Source organism: Bufo gargarizans, chromosome 1 (assembly GCF_014858855.1).
Source record: "Bufo gargarizans isolate SCDJY-AF-19 chromosome 1, ASM1485885v1, whole genome shotgun sequence".
Taxonomy (NCBI): domain Eukaryota; kingdom Metazoa; phylum Chordata; class Amphibia; order Anura; family Bufonidae; genus Bufo; species Bufo gargarizans.
Window position 1 is genome coordinate 468,456,143 of NC_058080.1, and position 21,418 is coordinate 468,477,560.

The following is a 21,418-nucleotide window of genomic DNA, read 5'->3' on the forward strand; positions in this document are numbered from 1 at the left end:
AGCCAGATGTTGTTTTCTCTTTTAAATCCCGACGCGTTTCCTCTGACAGTAGTTACTGTCAAATTCATCAGGGGGTGTATAATCTGATAAAGTAACGGCTTAATAACCGTTAGGCTCAATCGCTTTTTTTGATAGACCCACTGGATAGATGCAGTCCAGGACAGGTGTCTAGGACTGTCCCCTTAAATACCCTAGACATTAAGCTTAATTAGATAGCGGTGAGTAGCTTACCGCATGTTGTGGCGTGCGTTCCAACTGGTGCGTCCGGAAGCAGAAATACTTCGAACGCGCATGCGCAGGGGCCAGGGAGGTCCGCTGTGGAACGCATGAAGTGGAATCATGCGTTCCACCCGGCGCATTCCAAGTGGTGCGTCCGGAGGCGGAAATATTTAATTTGCGCATGCGCATAGGCCAGGAAGGTCCGCTGTGGACCACATGAAGTGAAGTCCTGCGTTCCAGCCGGCGCAGACAGGAAGTGCCATCCTAATGCCGAGTATAATGAAAACTTTAACCAGGCATCCAGGGCGTCTTTTTAGAGGCGTGCACAAAGTGTCAAATACTCCAATGTGCTTACGCAAAACAATCAGTCCCCCAGACTTAGAATTTGCTGCATAAAGTATATTATGGAAATACCAATATATTTCTCTATGTGTTTATTTAATTCATTAAACAGTGCGTCCCTTTGAACTGCCAATTCTTCCTGTTTGGGTGCTCGCTCTGATAAAATGCTAACTAGTACTTATATAGAGCAAACTAGGGTACATTATGTTTGGGGTTACAGTGGTTTGTGTAGGCGGGACATAGCGAAAAGACACTAAATAGGGTAATTACAGGAGTATCTGGATGAACCCTATCGGGATATTACTTTTCACTTATTGATATAAAAAAATATAACCTATCACGGTCGATGTAATCCCTGATACAACCGAATTTTAAATGAAGCATCCAAAAGACAACCTTTCATTGAGGCCTAGCGGACTCACCGTTTTTAGCCTGTGAGTCCACTCCGCCTCCTTTTGTAGAATTTTTCTATTGAGATCCCCACCTCTAATGGATGGGCAAATCACTTCAATTACACAGAACCTCAATGACATGATATTCCCATCATGGAAGCTCTGTATATGTCTTGCTATGGGGGTGTCTCGTTTATGTTGCACGTCACCGCTATCTAATTAAGCTTAATGTCTAGGGTATTTAAGGGGACAGTCCTAGACACCTGTCCTGGACTGCATCTATCCAGTGGGTCTATCAAAAAAAGCGATTGAGCCTAACGGTTATTAAGCCGTTACTTTATCAGATTATACACCCCCTGATGAATCTGACAGTATCTACTGTCAGAGGAAACGCGTTGGAATTTAAAAGAGAAAACGACATCTGGCTGCTGGTATTTGGAGGACTTTTTTATAGGGTGAGAAAAATAGGGATAGCCACCGATAAGTGGGGTCGCTCCTTCTGGGGTGATTCTCCCGCAATTAGGCGGGAGACCTCTCCGCTTTCAGGCAGGGTCACACTAGCTGTGTAGGGATACTCCTCCTGTCTCAGTGTCCCAGGACCCAGAGAACAAGCTATTAAACAACCATTGACATTACCTTCCAGCACACCAAGCTACCTCTGGGGACCGCACAGAGCCATCAAAACGCCTGGATACCCGGAAAAAAGGACCGCCTATTTCTTATGCAACAAACCGTGAGTGGCAAATATAAGAAGTAATCCAACTGTATCCTCATCCAATATATAGTACCTCACATGCGTATCTGTATATACAGTTTATTATAGCCAGATGTATCATACGCAGTCTATCATTATTGCATATGTGGGACTTAATTTTAATTGAATATTATAAAAGCTAAGTTTTAGTAGGACAATCAATCAGTGAAACGGTTTTCTGAAAAGCCTGAACAGTCAAAAAGACTGAACTGAAGACATCCTGATGCATCCTGAACTGATTACTCTCCATTCAGAATGCATGGGGATAAAACTGATCAGTTCTTGTCCGGATTTGAGCCCCTAGGACGGAACTCAGCGCCGGAAAAGAAAAACGCTAATGTGAAAGTACCCTAAGCTGAAATGGATCTAAGCTACATGGGACCTGTGCAATCTTCAGAGAGCATCATGCATTAATTAAAGTTAGGCACATCTACAAAAATACTATTTCCAACATTCCTTATACATGTGCATTGCAGATCAGCCTCAGTAAGTGGAGCTGAAAGTCCATGAATGAGAGTGGTCCTGTTTCTGGAAAATAACTGATCTTTTTCGAATCTCCTATTACACCTCTAAAGGGTTTGTCCAGCGCCATATCAATTTTTAACCCCACCCTGCAGGACCTGTTGGACCTACTTCCCAACACTAGGGGTATCAATCTGTGTATCCAGCCCCATCCATGCCCGATGTTTGCCTGTGGTGCAGCAAGTTCTGAGAAGACCGCGGTGGACCCTAGAAGATAGAACTGTGTTGAGAAGCAGACAAGTATGCTTTACCTGACAGGTCCCTCAGGGTTGGCTGTGGGGTTTAAAAACCAATATGGGACTGAACAACCCCTTTAACCGCCTCCGGACCGCCTAACGCAGATGTGCGGTCCGGAGGCGGCAGCGCTGCGCACAACGACGCATATACGCGTCATCTCGCGAGACGCGAGATGACGCGCTATGCTGCCCGCGCATGCGCAGTTCGGGCCGGCATTTCGAAGAGGACCATTTCGTCATCAGCTTGCCAGCCAATGATCGCGGCTGGCAAGCTGATGATTTTCAAAAAAACCAATCACAGCGCCAGATAACAGATCATATTTGTAAATATGATCTGTTATATGGCTGCCTGCTCCTCTGCTGGTTCTTTTCGTCGGTTGGATCCAGCAGAGGAGCAGGCTTCACAGTGAGTACACCAAACACTACACTTTAGCCCCAGATCACCCCCCTGAACCCCAATTAACCCTTTGATCACCCCTTTGTCAATCACTAGTGAAAGGAAAAAAGTGATCAGTGTAAACTGTCACTTTTTTTTTTCACTGGTATTGACCGTTAGGTTTTAGGTATAGTTTAGGTCCCTTGGTTAGGTAGTTAGCGATCAGTTAGCGCCCAGCCCACCGCACCGCAGTCCGTTATCCGCTGATTAGCGTATCGCTAATCAGCATTTGTACTTTTATAGTATCTGAAAGTGATCAAAACTGATCACGGTCAGATCTATAATAGTACTAGTGTCACTTTAGTTCGCCCTCCACCCAAAACGCAGTGTTTGCCCGATCAGGCCTGATCGGTCGCCCACACGTGCGTTCGCCCACACCCGCCCCACCGCAGTGACAAAATTATTTTTTTTTTATCACTGCACAATCACTTTACACGCAGTGTGGCGATAAAAAAAAATCAGTTTTGATATTTTTTATCAACCGCAGCGGCCTCCGGTACTTCGCTAGCCTCCCCTTTGTAAGACAGGCTTGCTTTTTTTTTCTTGGGTAGTCTCAGGGAATACCCCTAAATTTAGTTGCCCAAAATGTCAAACAGGGGGTATTCCTCTGAAGAGGCCTACAGGCTTCTGACCCAGTCGGATGAGGAGTGGGAACCCTCATCTGATGAATCCAGCGGGTCAGAATACGAACCTGTAGAAAGCAGTGTCTCTCTGACCCAAAGTTCGGACGAGGAGGCTGAGGTCCCTGATACCACCAGGCGTACCCGGCCCCGTGTCGCTAGATCACAGGTTGCGCAGGATCCGCTTCAAGAGCAGCAGAGTGGGGCTGGTGCTGTCGGATTACGTGGTGAGGCATACACCAGCAGCCCAGCCCTCCCTGGACCTAGTACCAGCACTGCCGTACAACCTGGTGAAGTAGCGAGCACCAGAAGGGCAGTTGAAGCTGGTACGGTGGCACGTGCAGTAGTGACCCCGTCGCAGCCACCGCAAAGACGTGCCCGTAGAGCCCCTAGAATCCCAGAGGTGCTGGCAAACCCTGATTGGCAGTCCCCAACTTCAGCCGCACCTGTAGTTTTCCCTTTCACTGCCCAGTCTGGAGTTCGGGTTGAGACAGCTCAGATCGGTTCGGCCCTGGGATTTTTTGAGCTGTTCTTGACTGCGGAGCTTTTAGACATAGTTGTGGCCGAAACAAACAGGTATGCCACACAATTTATCACCGCTAACCCGGGAAGCTTTTATGCCCAGCCTTTCCAGGGGAAACCAGTCCAAGTTTCCGAAATTAAAACTTTTCTGGGCCTCCTCCTCAACATGGGCCTGACAAAAAAGCATGAATTGCGGTCATATTGGTCCACAAACCCGATTCATCACATGCCCATGTTCTCTGCTGCTATGTCCAGGGCACGTTTTGAGGCCATCCTGCGTTTCCTGCACTTTAGTGACAACACCGCCTCCCGTCCCAGGGGCCACCCTGCTTTTGACTGGCTCCACAAAATTCGGCCCCTCATAGACCATTTCAACCAGAAATTTGCAGATTTGTATACCCCAGAGCAAAACATCTGCGTAGACGAGTCCCTGATACATTTTACCGGGCGCCTTGGCTTCAAACAATACATCCCAAGCAAGCGCGCCCGGTATGGGGTCAAATTGTATAAGCTCTGTGAAAGGGCCACAGGCTATACCCACAAATTTCGGATCTATGAGGGAAAAGATCAGACCCTGGAGCCGGTCGGTTGCCCTGACTACCTGGGGAGCAGTGGGAAGACAGTTTGGGACTTGGTGTCACCCTTATTCGGCAAGGGGTACCATCTTTATGTGGACAATTTTTACACAAGTGTGGCCCTCTTTAGGCATTTGTTTCTAGAACGGATTGGCGCCTGTGGTACCGCGCGAACTAGTCGCGCGGGCTTCCCCCAACGGCTCGTTACCACCCGTCTTGCAAGGGGGCAGAGGGCCGCACTGTGTAACGAAGAACTGCTCGCGGTGAAATGGAGAGACAAGCGTGACGTTTACATGCTCTCCTCCATTCACGCAGACACGACAATACAAATTGAGCGAGCAACCCGTGTCATTGAAAAGCCCCTCTCAGTCCATGACTATAACCTTCACATGGGAGGGGTGGACTTCAATGACCAGATGTTGTCTCCGTATTTAGTTTCCCGCAGAACCAGACGCTGGTATAAGAAGGTGTCTGTATATTTAATTCAATTGGCTCTGTACAATAGTTTTGTTCTCTACAGTAAGGCTGGGAGAACTGGATCCTTCCTCAAATTTCAGGAAGAGATCATCGAGAACCTCCTGTACCCAGGAGGTTCCGTGGCCCCATCCACCAGTGTAGTTAGCCGTCTACACGAGCGACATTTCCCCAATGTCGTTCCTGGTACCTCAACCCAACCGTCACCCCGAAAAAGATGTTGTGTCTGTAGCAGGAGTGGAATAAGGCGTGACACCCGCTATTTCTGTCCTGACTGTACTGACCACCCTGCCCTATGCTTTGGAGAGTGTTTCCGGAAGTACCACTCACAGGTACACTATTAGCATAGGGATCATCTCACCAGGACAGGCACACAGGGCTATTAGGGCCCATTCACTCACTGCTGCTGCAAACGTCTCCTTTCACATGGGACAAAGTGCATAACGCACTTCGCCACATCTTTGGGCGATTTGCGCTTTGCACATTGACCCATGGGGAAGGAGAGGTTTGTTCAATAAAGGTAAAAAAACAAAAAAAAACAAAAAAAAAACACCAGTAAGCAAAAAGGTTAATGTTCGGTTAAAAAAGTTAAAGTTTATATGTTCTGTTGCAAAGTTAATAAAATTATTGCGTTGCGGCCTGGTTTTTTCTTTTTTTTTTTTTTCTTTTTTTACCTTCCAGGTGGACCAACCGATCGACCAGCTGCAGCACCGATGTGCATTCTGACAGAAGCATTGCGCTGCTGTCAGATTACACGCAAGTCGGTGTATGCGGCGCTGCAAGACGGGATTTTCTCCTCTGCAGTAACAGATATGTTTGCCGAGGCATACGAGCTGAGGAGGAGGCGGCGTTCCTATGCTTTGGCAAACACTTTGTATATATATAAAAAAAAATCCCGGCAATGATTTATTCATCCACATCGATTGATGTGAATGGAGAAATCTGGTTTGCCAGGGCATACGAGCTAAGTGGGTATGGATGTAGGGCGGAGCTCCTATGTCCTGGCAGACGCCTTTCCCCTCCATTTTTTTTTTTTGGCAGAGATTTTTTCATCCACATTGATCAATGCGAATGAAGAAATCTGTGCCGTTCATTTTTTTCTTTCAGCCCAGAGGCTGCACGGAAAAAAAAATCTCATTACCTGTATGCTCAATATAAGGAGAATAGCAGAAACTCCTAATGCTGGCCATACATTTAATGATTGCGGAGACCCTCAAATGCCAGGGCAGTACAAACACCCCACAACTGACCCCATTTTGGAAAGAAGACACCCCAAGGTATTTGCTGAGGGGCATATTGAGTCCATGAAAGATTTAAATTTTTGTCCTAAGTTAGCGGAAAGTGAGACTTTGTGAGAAAAAACAAAAAAAATATCAATTTCCGCTAACTTATGCGAAAAAAAAAAAATTTCTATGAACTTGCCAGGCCCCTCATTGGATACCTTGGGGTGTCTTCTTTCCAAAGTGGGGTCACATGTGGGGTATTTATACTGCCCTGGCTTTTTAGGGGCCCTAAAGCGTGAGAAGAAGCCTGGGATCCAAATGTCTAAAAATGCCCTCCTAAAAGGAATTTGGGCACCTTTGCGCATCTAGGCTGCAACTAAGTGTCACACATCTGGTATCGCCGTACTCAGGAGAAGTTGGGGAATGTGTTTTGGGGTGTCATTTTACATATACCCATGCTGGGTGAGATAAACATCTTGATCAAATGCCAACTTTGTATAAAAAAATTGGAAAAGTTGTCTTTTGCCAGGATATTTCTCTCACCCAGCATGGGTATATGTAAAATGACACCCCAAAACACATTCCCCAACTTCTCCTGAGTACGGCGATACCAGATGTGTGACACTTTTTTGCAGCCAAGGTGGGCAAAGGGGCACATATTCCAGAGTGCACCTTTTGGATTTCGCAGGCCATTTTTTACACATTTTGATTGCAAAGTACTTCTCACACATTTGGGCCCCTAAATTGCCAGGGCAGTATAACTACCCCACAAGTGACCCCATTTTGGAAAGAAGACACCCCAAGGTATTCCGTGAGGGGCATGGTGAGTTCCTAGAATTTTTTATTTTTTGTCGCAAGTTAGTGGAATATGAGACTTTGTAAGGAAAAAAGAGAAAAAAAAAATCATCATTTTCCGCTAACTTGTGACAAAAATAAATAAATTCTAGGAACTCGCAGTGCCCCTCACGGAATACCTTGGGGTGTCTTCTTTCCAAAATGGGGTCACTTGTGGCGTAGTTATACTGCCCTGGCAATTTAGGGGCCCAAATGTGTGAGAAGTACCTTGCAATCAAAATGTGTAAAAAATGGCCTGCAAAATCCGAAAGGTGCACTTTGGAATATGTGCTCCATTGCCCACCTTGGCAGCAAAAAAAGTGTGACACATCTGGTATCACCGTACTCAGGAGAAGTTGGGGAATGTGTTTTGGGGTGTCATTTTACATATACCCATGCTGGGTGAGAAAAATATCGTATTTCACCGGTCATTTTTTACAGATTTGGATTGTAAAGTACTTCATACACATATGCCAGGGCAGTATAACTACGCCACAAGTGACCCCATTTTGGAAAGAAGACACCCCAAGGTATTCCGTGAGGGGCATGGCGAGTTCCTAGAATTTTTTATTTTTTGTCGCAAGTTAGTGGAATATGAGACTTTGTAAGAAAAAAAAAATATATAAATCATCATCATTTTCCGCTAACTTGTGACAAAAAATAAAAAGTTCTATGAACTCACTATGCCCATCAGCGAATACCTTAGGGTGTCTACTTTCCGAAATGGGGTCATTTGTGGGGTTTTTCTACTGTTTGGGCATTGTAGAACCTCAGGAATCATGACAGGTGCTCAGAAAATCAGAGCTGTTTCAAAAAGCGGAAATTCACATTTTTGTACCATAGTTTGTAAACGCTATAACTTTTACCCAAACCAATTTTTTTTTTTTTGCCCAAACATTTTTTTTTAATCAAATACATGTAGAACAATAAATTTGGCGAAAAATTTATATATGGATGTCGGTTTTTTTGCAAAATTTTACAGCTGAAAGTGAAAAATGTCAGCATTTTGATTAATAACAAAAAAAGTAAAAATGTCAGCAGCAATAAAATACCACCAAATGAAAGCTCCATTAGTGAGAAGAAAAGGAGGTAAAATTCATTTGGGTGGTAAGTTGCATGACCGAGCGATAAACGGTGAAAGGAGTGTAGTGCCGAAGTGTAAAAAGTGCTCTGGTCATGAAGGGGGTTTCAGCTAGCGGGGCTGAAGTGGTTAATCAGAAAAAAACATATAAAAACACGTTTGTGAAGTAGACACATTGAGCATCACATTTAATTAACACTAGACAACACTTTTGGCATAAATAAGCTGAAAGATTTATTGAAGGTCCAGAGATGAGACCAAACAATGTAAATTAAATTAAAATTACATGATTCAACTGTCAATGAGTAATATGGACTAATGCATACTGTTATATAAGTTTGAGATACACAGTCAACCACAAACTGGAAACCTATAAACAATTTCCATCTCTCAAGCATCTAGAATAAATTGAGTTCTCAATTAAAGTAAATTGTACTTAGTATACTTTCATCTGACTAACAGTATATATTTGGGAATTTCACATATTGAGTTACCCTAATATCTTAAAGTGCTTTTTTTAGACATACACTTTAAAGGGAATGGGGGACACTTATCATTTGCAGTTGTTTGTGTGTCAATTTTAAGTCTGTCCTTGCTTTGTGAGCCTGCGCCAAATTTATTAAATTGTGCACCTTAATAGTATATCTGTAAAAAATAAATCAAGGCAACTGGGCTTACTGTAGATTTCTTGAAAACGTTGCACTCGTTCTTCCAACGAGCTTTCTCAGCTGGATTTATTCTTTACAGATACAGTATACCATGACCTGGATAAATGAGAACCTTCACAGACACCTTAAGGCCTCTTTCACACAAGCGTGTCCGGATAAGGTCCGGATGCGTTGCAGCAAAGCCGCGCGAGTAGGTACCCAATTGCAGTCACTGCGATTGCGTTCCGTTGTTAAGTTTTGCACGCGCGCGTTAAAAAACTGAATGTGGTACCCAGACCCGAACTTCTTCACAGAAGTTCAGGTTTGGGTTCAAGGTTGTGTAGATTGTATTATTTTCCCATATAACATGGTCTTCTTCTTTGAGGAATAGGACCTTTGATGACGTCACTGTGTTCATCACATGGTCCATCACACGATCCATTGCCATGTTCATGGATCATGTGACGGACCATGTGATGAACGTAGTGATGTCATCAAAGGTCCTATTCCTTACAGAACAAGACAGAAGAGATGCCGGTGTAACGTTACATTACCCTACTGTCACAACTGAGGATGGGGGAAACCCTCAGCCGTGCGATGTTAAACGTATGTGGAAGCTGCTTGGCCAGGGCAACAGAATTAGGGAGCAGGTCACCTCCTACAGCGTCCCTAACCCTGACCCTGACTCCTAACTGTATGAGCCAACCCAGATGGTAGGAGGGCTCATACTCAGGAACCTCGGGTCCCTACTAGCCCTCAAGAGATCCCTGGACTAGGAGCAGGGTAAGACGTCCTGTTCCTCCTGGAGACGGACAAACAGGAGTCTAACCTGGCCAAGCTGCAAGGAAAGGGGAACATCAACAGCCTATGGATATGGCAGGTAAGTGAAACCACTTCCACACCTACCTGCCACAGACACACTGACTGGATCCCGTGCTCACATGCTGAATGTCCATACCAAACATAAAAGGACACAGCACACACACATAAACACACAGGAACACAGATCCATAGCTGCAGTAAGATAAGACATCACAAGAACATAAAATAAACATCACGCATAACTTTTATGACCACAAGGGTGGCCCTCACTGGCAGATGGTATAAAAGACCAGGAGGATGACTCCAGCTTACAACAAGGCTGAAGTACCCCTCAGCTTCAGATTTTAGCAGAGGCTAAATAGCCCAAGTAGCCACACCCCCACAGACACACAGTGGAAAGGGAATTAACCCTTCCAACGCCAGACAGGGTAGTGAAGCCACTTAACCCCTTAAGGACTCAGCCCTATTTCACCTTAAGGACTTGGCCATTTTTTGCAAATCTGACCAGTGTCCCTTTAAGTGCTGATAACTTTAAAACACTTTGACTTATCCAGGCCATTCTGAGATTGTTTTTTCGTCACATATTGTACTTCATGACACTGGTAAAATGAAGTTAAAAAAATATATTTTTTTGCATAAAAAAGACCTAATTTTCCAAAAATTGGGAAAAATTAGCAAATTTCAAAGTTTCAGTTTCTCTAGTTCTGTAATACATAGTACTACCCCCAAAAATTGCTATGACTTTACATTCCCCATATGTCTACTTCATGGTTCAATTAATTTGGGAATGATATTTAATTTTTTGGGGATGTTACAAGGCTTAGAAGTTTAGAAGCAAATCTTGAAATTTTTCAGAAATTTACAAAAACCCAATTTTTAGGGTCCACTACAGGTCTGAAGTCACTTTGTGAGGCTTACATGATAGAAACCGCCCAAAAATGACCCCATTCTATAAACTACACCCCTCAAGGTATTCAAAACTGATTTTATAAACTTCATTAATAGAGTTGAGCGGACACCTGGATGTTCGGGTTCGAGAAGTTCGGCCGAACTTCCAGGAAATGTTTGGGTTCGGGATCCGAACCCGATCCGAACTTCGTCCCGAACCTGAACCCCATTGAAGTCAATGGGGACCCGAACTTTTCGGCACTAAAAAGGCTGTAAAACAGCCCAGGAAAGAGCAAGAAGGCTGCAAAAGGCAGCAACATGTAGGTAAATCCCCTGCAAACAAATGTGGATAGGGAAATGAATAAAAATAAAAATAAAAATAAAATAAATAAAAAATAACCAATATCAATTGGAGAGAGGTCCCATAGCAGAGAATCTGGCTTCACGTCACCCACCACTGTAACAGTCCATTGTGAGATATTTAGGCCCAGGCACCCAGGCAGAGGAGAGAGGTCCCGTAACAGAGAATCTGGCTTCATGTCAGCAGAGAATCAGTCTGCATGTCATAGCAGAGAATCAGGCTTCACGTCACCCACCAATGTAACAGTCCATTGTCATATATTTAGGCCCAGGCACCCAGGCAGAGGAGAGAGGTCCCATAACAGAGAATCTGGCTTCATGTCAGCAGAGAATCAGTCTGCATGTCATAGAAGAGAATCAGGCTTCACGTCAGCCACCACTGCAACAGTCCATTGTCATATATTTAGGCCCAGGCACCCAGGCAGAGGAGAGAGGTCCCGTAACAGAGAATCTGGCTTTATGTCAGCAGAGATTCAGTCTGCATGATATAGCAGAGAATCAGGCTTTACGTCAGCCACCACTGTAACAGTCCATTGTCATATATTTAGGCCCAGGCACCCAGGCAGAGGAGAGAGGTCCCGTAACAGAGAATCTGGCTTCATGTCAGCAGAGAATCAGTCTGCATGTCATAGCAGAGAATCAGGCTTCACGTCACCCAACATTGGAACAGTCCATTGTCATATATTTAGGCCCAGGCACCCAGGCAGAGGAGAGAGGTCCCGTAACAGAGAATCTGGCTTCATGTCAGCAGAGAATCAGTCTGCATGTCATAGAAGAGAATCAGGATTCACGTCAGCCACCATTGCAACAGTCCATTGTCATATATTTAGGCCCAGGCACCCAGGCAGAGGAGAGAGGTCCCGTAACAGAGAATCTGGCTTCATGTCAGCAGAGAATCAGTCTGCATGTCATAGCAGAGAATCAGGCTTCACATCAGCCACCACTGTAACAGTCAATTGTCATATATTTAGGCCCAGGCACCCAGGCAGAGGAGAGAGGTCCCATAACAGAGAATCTGGCTTCATGTCAGCAGAGAATCAGTCTGCATGTCATAGAAGAGAATCAGGCTTCACGTCAGCCACCACTGCAACAGTCCATTGTCATATATTTAGGCCCAGGCACCCAGGCAGAGGAGAGAGGTCCCGTAACAGAGAATCTGGCTTTATGTCAGCAGAGATTCAGTCTGCATGTCATAGCAGAGAATCAGGCTTTACGTCAGCCACCACTGTAACAGTCCATTGTCATATATTTAGGCCCAGGCACCCAGGCAGAGGAGAGAGGTCCCGTAACAGAGAATCTGGCTTCATGTCAGCAGAGAATCAGTCTGCATGTCATAGCAGAGAATCAGGCTTCACGTCACCCAACATTGGAACAGTCCATTGTCATATATTTAGGCCCAGGCACCCAGGCAGAGGAGAGAGGTCCCGTAACAGAGAATCTGGCTTCATGTCAGCAGAGAATCAGTCTGCATGTCATAGAAGAGAATCAGGATTCACGTCAGCCACCACTGCAACAGTCCATTGTCATATATTTAGGCCCAGGCACCCAGGCAGAGGAGAGAGGTCCCGTAACAGAGAATCTGACTTCATGTCAGCAGAGAATCAGTCTGCATGTCATAGCAGAGAATCAGGCTTCACGTCAGCCACCACTGTAACAGTCAATTGTCATATATTTAGGCCCAGGCACCCAGGCAGAGGAGAGAGGTCCCATAACAGAGAATCTGGCTTCATGTCAGCAGAGAATCAGTCTGCATGTCATAGAAGAGAATCAGGCTTCACGTCAGCCACCACTGCAACAGTCCATTGTCATATATTTAGGCCAAGGCACCCAGGCAGAGGAGAGAGGTCCCGTAACAGAGAATCTGGCTTTATGTCAGCAGAGATTCAGTCTGCATGTCATAGCAGAGAATCAGGCTTTACGTCAGCCACCACTGTAACAGTCCATTGTCATATATTTAGGCCCAGGCACCCAGGCAGAGGAGAGAGGTCCCGTAACAGAGAATCTGGCTTCATGTCAGCAGAGAATCAGTCTGCATGTCATAGCAGAGAATCAGGCTTCACGTCACCCAACATTGGAACAGTCCATTGTCATATATTTAGGCCCAGGCACCCAGGCAGAGGAGAGAGGTCCCGTAACAGAGAATCTGGCTTCATGTCAGCAGAGAATCAGTCTGCATGTCATAGAAGAGAATCAGGATTCACGTCAGCCACCACTGCAACAGTCCATTGTCATATATTTAGGCCCAGGCACCCAGGCAGAGGAGAGAGGTCCCGTAACAGAGAATCTGGCTTCATGTCAGCAGAGAATCAGTCTGCATGTCATAGCAGAGAATCAGGCTTCACGTCAGCCACCACTGTAACAGTCAATTGTCATATATTTAGGCCCAGGCACCCAGGCAGAGGAGAGAGGTCCCAGTAACAGAGAATCTGGCTTCATGTCAGCATAGAATCAGTCTGCATGTCATAGCAGAAAATCAGGCTTCACGTCAGCCACCACTGTAACAGTCCATTGTCATATATTTAGGCCCAGGCACCCAGGCAGAGGAGAGAGGTCCCGTAACAGAGAATCTGGCTTCATGTCAGCAGAGAATCAGTCTGCATGTCATAGAAGAGAATCAGGCTTCACGTCAGCCACCACTGTAACAGTCCATTGTCATATATTTAGGCCCAGGCACCCAGGCAGAGGAGAGAGGTCCCGTAACAGAGAATCTGGCTTCATGTCAGCAGAGAATCAGTCTGCATGTCATAGCAGAGAATCAGGCTTCACGTCACCCAACATTGGAACAGTCCATTGGCATATATTTAGGCCCAGGCACCCAGGCAGAGGAGAGAGGTCCCGTAACAGAGAATCTGGCTTCATGTCAGCAGAGAATCAGTCTGCATGTCATAGAAGAGAATCAGGCTTCACGTCAGCCACCACTGCAACAGTCCATTGTCATATATTTAGGCCCAGGCACCCAGGCAGAGGAGAGAGGTCCCGTAACAGAGAATCTGGCTTCATGTCAGCAGAGAATTAGTCTGTATGTCATAGCAGAGAATCAGGCTTCACGTCACCCAACATTGGAAAAGTCCATTGGCATATATTTAGGCCCCGGCACCCAGACAGGTGAGAGGGTCATTCAACTTTGGGTAGCCTCGCAATATAATGGTAAAATGAAAATAAAAATAGGGTTGAATGAGGAAGTGCCCTGGAGTACAATAATATATGGTTAAGGGGAGGTAGTTAATGTCTAATCTGCAGAAGGGATGGACAGTTCCTGTGGGATCCATGCCTGGTTCATTTTTATGAACGTCAACTTGTCCACATTGGCTGTAGACAGGCGGCTGCGTTTGTCTGTAATGACGCCCCCTGCCGTGCTGAATACACGCTCAGACAAAACGCTGGCCGCCGGGCAGGCCAGCGCCTCCAAGGCATAAAAGTCTAGCTCTGGCCACGTGGACAATTTAGAGACCCAGAAGTTGAATGGGGCCGAACCATCAGTCAGTACGTGGAGGGGTGTGCACACGTACTGTTCCACCATGTTAGTGAAATGTTGCCTCCTGCTAACAAGTTGCGTATCAGGTGGTGGTGCAGTTAGCTGTGGCGTGTTGACAAAACTTTTCCAGATCTCTGCCATGCTAACCCTGCCCTCAGAGGAGCTGGCCGTGACACAGCTGCCTTGGCGACCTCTTGCTCCTCCTCTGCCTTGGCCTTGGGCTAAAACTTGTTCCCCTGTGACATTTGGGAATGCTCTGAGTAGCGCGTCTACCAACGTGCACTTGTACTCGCGCATCTTCCTATCACGCTCCAGTGCAGGAAGTAAGGTGGGCACATTGTATTTGTACCGTGGATCCAGCAGGGTGGCAACCCAGTAGTCCGCACACGTTAAAATGTGGGCAACTCTGCTGTCGTTGCGCAGGCACTGCAGCATGTAGTCGCTCATGTGTGCCAGGCTGCCCAGAGGTAAGGACAAGCTGTCCTCTGTGGGAGGCGTATCGTCATCGTCCTGCCTTTCCCCTCAGCCACACACCAGTGATGGCCCCGAGCTGCGTTGGGGGCCACCCCGCTGTGACCATGCTTCATCCTCATCCTCCTCCACCTCCTCCTCATCCTCGTCCTCCTCGTCCTCCAGTAGTGGGCCTTGGCTGGCCACATTTGTACCTGGCCTCTGCTGTTGCAAAAAAACTCCCTCTGAGTCACTTCGAAGAGACTGGCCTGAAAGTGCTAAAAATGACCCCTCTTCCTCCTCCTCCTCCTCCTGGGCCACCTCCTCTTCCATCATCACCCTAAGTGTTTTCTCAAGGAGACATAGAAGTGGTATTGTAACGCTGATAACGGCGTCATCGCCACTGGCCATGTTGGTGGAGTACTCGAAACAGCGCAACAGGGCACACAGGTCTCGCATGGAGGCCCAGTCATTGGTGGTGAAGTGGTGCTGTTCGTAGTGCGACTGACCCGTGCGTGCTGCAGCTGAAACTCCACTATGGCCTGCTGCTGCTCGCACAGTCTGTCCAGCATGTGCAAGGTGGAGTTCCACCTGGTGGGCACGTCGCATATGAGGCGGTGAGCGGGAAGGCCGAAGTTACGCTGTAGCGCAGACAGGCGAGCAGCGGCAGGATGTGAACGCCGGAAGCGCGAACAGACAGGCCCGCACTTTATGCAGCAGCTCTGACATGTCGGGGTAGTTGTGAATGAACTTCTGCACCACCAAATTCAGCACATGCGCCAAGCAAGGGATGTGCGTCAAACTGGCTAGTCCCAGAGCTGCAACGAGATTTCGCCCATTATCGCACACCACCAGGCCGGGCTTGAGGCTCACCGGCAGCAACCACTCGTCGGTCTGTTGTTCTATACCCCGCCACAACTCCTGTGCGGTGTGGGGCCTGTCCCCTAAACATATGAGTTTCAGAATGGCCTGCTGACGTTTACCCCGGGCTGTGCTGAAGTTGGTGGTGAAGGTGTGTGGCTGACTGGATGAGCAGGTGGAAGAAGAGGAGGAGGAAGCTGAGTAGGAGGAGGTGGCAACAGGAGGCAAAGAATGTTGCCCTGCGATCCTTGGCGGCGGAAGGACGTGCGCCAAACAGCTCTCCGCCTGGGGCCCAGCTGCCACTACATTTACCCAGTGTGCAGTTAGGGAGATATAGCGTCCCTGGCCGTGCTTACTGGTCCACGTATCTGTGGTTAGGTGGACCTTGCCACAGATGGCGTTGCGCAGTGCACATTTGATTTTATCGGATACTTGGTTGTGCAGGGAAGGCACGGCTCTCTTGGAGAAGTAGTGCCGGCTAGAAACAACATACTGTGGGACAGCAAGCGACATGAGCTGTTTGAAGCTGTCTGTGTCCACCAGCCTAAATGACAGCATTTCATAGGCCAGTAGTTTAGAAATGATGGCATTCAGGGCCAGGGATCGAGGGTGGCTAGGTGGGAATTTACGCTTTCTCTCAAATGTTTGTGAGATGGAGAGCTGAACGCTGCCGTGTGACATGGTTGAGATGCTTGGTGACGGAGGTGGTGGTGGTGTTGGTGGTACATCCCCTGTTTGCTGGGCGGCAGGTGCCAACGTTCCTCCAGAGGTGGAGGAAAAGGCCGAGGCGGCAGCAGCAGAAGAGGCCGAGGCGGCAGCAGCAGAAGAGGCCGAGGCGGCAGCAGCAGAGGAGGCCGAGGCGGCAGCAGCAGAAGAGGTAGCAGGGGGACCCTGAGTGACTTCCTTGGTTTTAAGGTGTTTACTCCACTGCAGTTCATGCTTTGCATGCAGGTGCCTGGTCATGTAGGTTGTGCTAAGGTTCAAAACGTTAATGCCTCGCTTCAGGCTCTGATGGCACAGCGTGCAAATCACTCGGGTCTTGTCGTCAGCACATTGTTTGAAGAAGTGCCATGCCAGGGAACTCCTTGAAGCTGCCTTTGGGGTGCGGTCAGTAGCAGGCGGAGTCTCTTGGCGGCGGATGTTCTGCTTTTGCCCACTGCTCCCTCTTTTGCTACGCTGTTGGCTCGGTCTCACCACTGCCTCTTCCTCCGAACTGTGAAAGTCAGTGGCACGACCTTCATTCCATGTGGGGTCTAGGACCTCATCGTCCCCTGCATCGTCTTCCACCCAGTCTTGATCCCTGACCTCCTGTTCAGTCTGCACACTGCAGAAAGACGCAGCAGTTGGCACCTGTGTTTCGTCATCATCAGAGACATGCTGAGGTGGTATTCCCATGTCCTCATCATCAGGAAACATAAGTGGTTGTGCGTCAGTGCATTCTATGTCTTCCACCGCTGGGGAAGGGCTAGGTGGATGCCCTTGGGAAACCCTGCCAGCGGAGTCTTCAAACAGCATAAGAGACTGCTGCATAACTTGAGGCTCAGACAGTTTCCCTGGTATGCATGGGGGTGATGTGACAGACTGATGGGCTTGGTTTTCAGGCGCCATCTGTGCGCTTTCTGCAGAAGACTGGGTGGGAGATAATGTGAACGTGCTGGATCCACTGTCGGCCACCCAATTGACTAATGCCTGTACCTGCTCAGGCCTTACCATCCTTAGAACGGCATTGGGCCCCACCAAATATCGCTGTAAATTATGGCGGCTACTGGGACCTGAGGTAGTTGGTACACTAGGACGTGTGGCTGTGGCAGAACGGCCACGTCCTCTCCCAGCACCAGAGGGTCCACTAACACCACCACGACCATGTCCGCGTCCCTTACTAGATGTTTTCCTCATTGTTACCGTTCACCACAATAAGAAAAATATTATTTGGCCCAATGTATTGAATTCAAATTCAGGCCTTTTTTTACAGACACCTAACTACTATCTGGCTATCTATTTAGGTACCGTATTACACTAATACAGGCACAGCAGTAACCACAGATTTAGCTGATATAAATTTGAGGCCTAGTATTTAGGCGCTGGGTGACAGGTATAGGTTTACTGACAGAATTAGACTTGGAAATGCACAGTAGCGTGTGTGTGAAGTTATTCAGAATGACCCTATGTGCACCTTGAATCTTATATACCCTTTTAGGGATAGATTTAAAATAGCTCTGATACAGCAGAAACCACTAAATTAGGAAATTGCTAAATTGGGAATTGTATTTCAACCCAGAACAAAAACTGTGCTTTGACGGACACTAAATAACTTGACCAGCCTACAGCAGTAACGACAGATTTAGCTGGATATAAATTTGAGGCCTATTATTTAGGCGCTGGGTGACAGGTATAGGTTTACTGACAGAATTAGACTTGGAAATGCACAGTAGCGTGTGTGTGAAGTTATTCAGAATGACCCTATGTGCACCTTGAATCTTATATACCCTTTTAGGGATAGATTTAAAATAGCTCTGATACAGCAGAAACCACTAAATTAGGAAATTGCTAAATTGGGAATTGTATTTCAACCCAGAACAAAAACTGTGCTTTGACGGACACTAAATAACTTGACCAGCCACAGCAGTAACGACAGATTTAGCTGGATATAAATTTGAGGCCTATTATTTAGGCGCTGGGTGACAGGTATAGGTTTACTGACAGAATTAGACTTGGAAATGCACAGTAGCGTGTGTGTGAAGTTATTCAGAATGACCCTATGTGCACCTTGAATCTATATACCCTTTTAGGGATAGATTTAAAATAGCTCTGATACAGCAGAAACCACTAAATTAGGAAATTGCTAAATTGGGAATTGTATTTCAACCCAGAACAAAAACTGTGCTTTGACGGACACTAAATAACTTGACCAGCCACAGCAGTAACGACAGATTTAGCTGGATATAAATTTGAGGCCTAGTATTTAGGCGCTGGGTGACAGGTATAGGTTTACTGACAGAATTAGACTTGGAAATGCACAGTAGCGTGTGTGTGAAGTTATTCAGAATGACCCTATGTGCACCTTGAATCTTATATACCCTTTTAGGGATAGATTTAAATAGCTCTGATACAGCAGAAACCACTAAATTAGGAAATTGCTAAATTGGGAATTGTATTTCAACCCAGAACAAAAACTGTGCTTTGACGGACACTAAATAACTTGACCAGCCACAGCAGTAACGACAGATTTAGCTGGATATAAATTTGAGGCCTAGTATTTAGGCGCTGGGTGACAGGTATAGGTTTACTGACAGAATTAGACTTGGAAATGCACAGTAGCGTGTGTGTGAAGTTATTCAGAATGACCCTATGTGCACCTTGAATCTTATATACCCTTTTAGGGATAGATTTAAAATAGCTCTGATACAGCAGAAACCACTAAATTAGGAAATTGCTAAATTGGGAATTGTATTTCAACCCAGAACAAAAACTGTGCTTTGACGGACACTAAATAACTTGACCAGCCACAGCAGTAACGACAGATTTAGCTGGATATAAATTTGAGGCCTAGTATTTAGGCGCTGGGTGACAGGTATAGGTTTACTGACAGAATTAGACTTGGAAATGCACAGTAGCGTGTGTGTGAAGTTATTCAGAATGACCCTATGTGCACCTTGAATCTTATATACCCTTTTAGGGATAGATTTAAAATAGCTCTGATACAGCAGAAACCACTAAATTAGGAAATTGCTAAATTGGGAATTGTATTTCAACCCAGAACAAAAACTGTGCTTTGACGGACACTAAATAACTTGACCAGCCACAGCAGTAACGACAGATTTAGCTGGATATAAATTTGAGGCCTATTATTTAGGCGCTGGGTGACAGGTATAGGTTTACTGACAGAATTAGACTTGGAAATGCACAGTAGCGTGTGTGTGAAGTTATTCAGAATGACCCTATGTGCACCTTGAATCTTATATACCCTTTTAGGGATAGATTTAAAATAGCTCTGATACAGCAGAAACCACTAAATTAGGAAATTGCTAAATTGGGAATTGTATTTCAACCCAGAACAAAAACTGTGCTTTGACGGACACTAAATAACTTGACCAGCCACAGCAGTAACGACAGATTTAGCTGGATATAAATTTGAGGCCTATTATTTAGGCGCTGGGTGACAGGTATAGGTTTACTGACAGAATTAGACTTGGAAATGCACAGTAGCGTGTGTGTGAAGTTATTCAGAATGACCCTATGTGCACCTTGAATCTTATATACCCTTTTAGGGATAGATTTAAAATAGCTCTGATACAGCAGAAACCACTAAATTAGGAAATTGCTAAATTGGGAATTGTATTTCAACCCAGAACAAAAACTGTGCTTTGACGGACACTAAATAACTTGACCAGCCACAGCAGTAACGACAGATTTAGCTGGATATAAATTTGAGGCCTAGTATTTAGGCGCTGGGTGACAGGTATAGGTTTACTGACAGAATTAGACTTGGAAATGCACAGTAGCGTGTGTGTGAAGTTATTCAGAATGACCCTATGTGCACCTTGAATCTTATATACCCTTTTAGGGATAGATTTAAAATAGCTCTGATACAGCAGAAACCACTAAATTAGGAAATTGCTAAATTGGGAATTGTATTTCAACCCAGAACAAAAACTGTGCTTTGACGGACACTAAATAACTTGACCAGCCACAGCAGTAACGACAGATTTAGCTGGATATAAATTTGAGGCCTAGTATTTAGGCGCTGGGTGACAGGTATAGGTTTACTGACAGAATTAGACTTGGAAATGCACAGTAGCGTGTGTGTGAAGTTATTCAGAATGACCCTATGTGCACCTTGAATCTTATATACCCTTTTAGGGATAGATTTAAAATAGCTCTGATACAGCAGAAACCACTAAATTAGGAAATTGCTAAATTGGGAATTGTATTTCAACCCAGAACAAAAACTGTGCTTTGACGGACACTAAATAACTTGACCAGCCACAGCAGTAACGACAGATTTAGCTGGATATAAATTTGAGGCCTAGTATTTAGGCGCTGGGTGACAGGTATAGGTTTACTGACAGAATTAGACTTGGAAATGCACAGTAGCGTGTGTGTGAAGTTATTCAGAATGACCCTATGTGCACCTTGAATCTTATATACCCTTTTAGGGATAGATTTAAAATAGCTCTGATACAGCAGAAACCACTAAATTAGGAAATTGCTAAATTGGGAATTGTATTTCAACCCAGAACAAAAACTGTGCTTTGACGGACACTAAATAACTTGACCAGCCACAGCAGTAACGACAGATTTAGCTGGATATAAATTTGAGGCCTAGTATTTAGGCGCTGGGTGACAGGTATAGGTTTACTGACAGAATTAGACTTGGAAATGCACAGTAGCGTGTGTGTGAAGTTATTCAGAATGACCCTATGTGCACCTTGAATCTTATATACCCTTTTAGGGATAGATTTAAAATAGCTCTGATACAGCAGAAACCACTAAATTAGGAAATTGCTAAATTGGGAATTGTATTTCAACCCAGAACAAAAACTGTGCTTTGACGGACACTAAATAACTTGACCAGCCACAGCAGTAACGACAGATTTAGCTGGATATAAATTTGAGGCCTAGTATTTAGGCGCTGGGTGACAGGTATAGGTTTACTGACAGAATTAGACTTGGAAATGCACAGTA